The 3,813-nt window shown below is 43.9% G+C and overlaps 1 long non-coding RNA gene across 1 annotated transcript; it reads right to left on the bottom strand.

The window, feature by feature from the left end:
- Positions 1 to 270: 270 nt before the first annotated feature.
- LOC143781938 (uncharacterized) lies at positions 271 to 1,589 on the bottom strand. The gene is made up of 3 exons (XR_013216841.1): positions 1,495 to 1,589; positions 477 to 672; positions 271 to 322 (listed from the first exon to the last, which is right to left on the bottom strand). It is a non-coding gene; the product is annotated as an uncharacterized LOC143781938 (long non-coding RNA).
- Between the last annotated feature and the right edge of the window lie 2,224 nt (positions 1,590 to 3,813).

The raw sequence follows: 3,813 nt of genomic DNA, 5'->3' as shown, positions 1-3,813 counted from the left end.
ACGTGTACTATGTGGCTGCGATATAGTGGCCTGGAAATCTACTATGTGGATGCACAATGTACGTGGCTGGGCAATGTACTATGTGGCTGTGCAATATGCTATGTGTCTGGGCAATGTACAATGTGGCTGTGCAATATGGTATGTGGCAAAAATACTTACTGTCGGCGGGTAAGGACCGGTCTTAGGAACTGGAGGGCCCTGTTGTACTTGTAGGGCACAGAATTTGACGCAGCAGCACCGCTCCGAGCTTGCTCCTCCTCAGCATGAATCCCCTTATTGAAACGGTCCTTTATGGATCGCCATCTGGTCCTCAACTTTTTCACTGTTAATGTAAAGACAAAAAAATTGTTACATATTTAGCATTGTAAAAGGATAAAACAACCGTGTGCGATGCAAAGTGTAGGCGTTGATCGCATCACACACGGTTGTGTTTATCCTAGCAAGATGGGTCATAGCAGCGTATCTGCAATACTCACTAAAGGTGCCTTTGTCCTTCGCTGAGGCACTGTCAAAGCCATCCCACAGCGAGTTTGCCACCTCTGCCCACAAACGCCTAGACACCACCTGGTCCATGTGCCGAGGGTCACGGCTGTCCCACAACGGGCCCCGCTCCTGGATGCTTGAAATAAGGAGGTCCACATCTACACTCTCTCCTTGGGCCCGTTGTGAAACCTAGAAAAATTAGAAAACAAATAGGTTAAAAATATGCAAATATTAACAACCACCAGCACCTGGCATGATAGGTACCTCTGCCCTATCCTTTGCCATTTGATGTATGTATATTGATGTTTTCTACACCTGTGTTTTGGAATGTTTGTGTGCAGGGAGTTCAACTTTATTTTACCTTCCCCCAATACTTGCTGCCCTGAAAATCTATAATGTATAAAGGCCCCGTCTCACATAGTGATTTAACAACCATCACGACCAGCGATACTGCCTGGCCGTGATCGTTGGTAAGTCGTTGTGTGGTTGCTGGGGAGCTGTCACACAGACAGCTCTCTCCAGCGACCAACGATCAGGGGAACGACTTCGGCATCGTTGAAACTGTCTTCAATGATGCCGAAGTCCCCCTGCAGCACCCGGGTAACCATGGTAAACATCGGGTTACTAAGCGCGGCCCTGCGCTTAGTAACCCGATGTTTATCATGGTTACCAGGGAAGACATCGCTGGATCGGTGTCACACACACCACTTCAGCGATGTCAGCGGGACCTCAACGACCAAAAAACGGCCCAGGCCATTCCAACACGACCAGCGATCTCACAGCAGGGGCCTGATCGCTGGTACGGGTCACACATAGCGAGATCGCTACTGAGGTCGCTGTTGCGTCACAAAACTAGTGACTCAGCAGCGATCTCGCTAGCGATCTTGGTATGTGTGACGGGGGCCTAAGCTTAGTAAACATCCCTAGTGAAAGCAGGATGCTCCTCAAATGTAATGTTCCTCACAGCAGGATGCTACTGAAAAAAAAAAGATAAAAAAAAAAAATACTCACTCGCCGGCCTGACGCCACATCTTGGCCCCGATCTCTCTGCTCCCGCTGACTGCCTTCCCCCTCACTTGAAGAAGCCTGGAAAAATTGTATACAAAAATTATTGTCAATGCTACAAATGGCAGCTAATAGTAAGCAACTGGACATAATTACTCACCGCACTCCCCCGCGCCGATTGGCTATGTTCTGAAGAACTTGGCATTCTTGCAAGTTTGTGCTGCAATGAAAAAATGAGCAAAAAATCACATCCAATGCCACATACAATAAAATAGGCCCAAAACATTAAAAAACCACAATTGACTGTTGACTGATAGGACAATGCAAACTCAAAAAGCGACACCACAATGCCATACATTGCAAGAGAATAAAATCGAAGAAACAATACAAGAATAGACCCAAACAAAATTAAGCAAAAATAGACACCTATGTAAAATTTTCAAAAGCTACAAAATTATCAAAAAAATAAATACAGAAAAAAAAAGGCACAATGAAATAGCAAACTAATGAACGCCATAATTTACAATTACAACAAGACATGATCCAAAACAACACCATCTGGTGACATCCACAGAAATACATCAGAAAAAGGCGCTAAATACCATTCTAGATAATAAGCAATAAACATTACGGGTCAACCGCTGTTACAATATACAGCAACCCAAAAGATAAAACATAGTCAAATAGAAAAGAAAACACAATAAATTTTTAAAAAAAGGCCCCCAACAAAAAAAAATTATTAATATAAAGGCCATACTACACACTTGTCAATGGAAACATTCAAGAAAGGAGATACATACGGAAGCCATAGGGAAAACGACGTAAAACCATCAGAGTTTAAACCCCCCCAAAAAAAGGTAAAATACAATTGAAAATAGAATGGCATATAGCAGCCCAGAACAATACAATACAAATGAAACATCATAAATGTAGCCCCCCCCACCAGCAAGAAAAGACACTCAAGGAAAGAAAAAAAAATGCCCACAGCATAATAAAACACAGCAAGACATGAGCCAATAAAAAACGCCATACGGTTACCCCCAACAATAGAAACCAGAAAAAGACATGCACCAGAAATTTCAAAAAAAAATCTGCCAAATTTAAAGACATTGACCAACTGCATGACACCAGAACAACCCAAAACCAAGCAAGGCCGAAGACAAGAAACGCCATCATATAACGCCAGAAGTACATCAAAACCAGATTAAAAAAAACAATTTTTCAATACAACCCACAGTGCCATAACCGTACAATAGCACAGAACAAACATTGCACAAATTAAATCAAAATCAATAAATAAAACACAGAATAAAAAATATGCAAAGAGAAATATATACTTACATGTTTGGAAAGCAGATTCCCTTCAGTCAGTCTTCTCTGTAGCTAGCCTTGTGAAAGACAATGCCAAACCCCCTTTTTTTTTATATATATAGTGTTTTTTTAGTGTCTAGACAAAGTCTAGACAATGTTTTGCATTTTTTATTGGAAAACGCATGCGTCGTACAACGCACCACGACGCAAGTACTTGCGTCGTCTGCGTTGTCAATGCAAGTCAATGGGAAAAAAAGCCGCATTGACGACGCAAACACGACGCAAACACGACGCATGCGTTTTTTACGAAGTCTGCGCCGCCCAAAAAATGCAACATGTTGCGTTTGCCGCGCCCTGACAGGTGCGCCCTAACGCCGCATGCGGCGTACAACGCACCAAAACGCATGACAACGCATGTACATGCGGCGCCATGCGGCCCCAATGTTAAATATAGGGCCGCACGCCGCATGCGTTTTGGTGCGGCGACGACGCTGCGGCGCACACCGCAAATGTGAACGTAGCCTTATACAGGAGCAACCTGTCTGTTCTTGGCTACTCCTGTGGGAGATGTAAGAACAACCTGCTCTGATTTCACTGCAGAGTGAGTACAATTTGAGCACAACAGACATACAGTGGGTACAGAAAGTATTCAGACCCCTTTAAATTTTTCACTCTTTGTTTCATTGCAGCCATTTGGTAAATTCAAAAAAGTTCATTGTTTTTCTCTTTAATTTACACTCTGCATCCCATCTTGACTGAAAAAACCCAGAAATGTAGAGATTTTTGCAAATGTATTATCCCCTTCCTGACCTGTGACACCACGTAGGCATCATGAAAGTCAGTGCCAATCCGACCTGTGACGCCTATGTGGCGTCATGGAGGGATCGCGTCCCTGCAGATCGGGTGAAAGGGTTAACTCCAATTTCACCCCATCTGCAGGGACAGGGGAAGTGGTACTTTAGCCCAGGGCGGGTGGCTTTGCCCCCACGTGGCTACGATCGCTCTGATTGGCTG

The sequence above is a fragment of the Ranitomeya variabilis genome, chromosome 6 (genome assembly GCF_051348905.1).
Source record: "Ranitomeya variabilis isolate aRanVar5 chromosome 6, aRanVar5.hap1, whole genome shotgun sequence".
Taxonomy (NCBI): domain Eukaryota; kingdom Metazoa; phylum Chordata; class Amphibia; order Anura; family Dendrobatidae; genus Ranitomeya; species Ranitomeya variabilis.
Note: the sequence above shows the minus strand (reverse complement) of the source record. Positions and strands in the feature narration are given on the sequence as shown.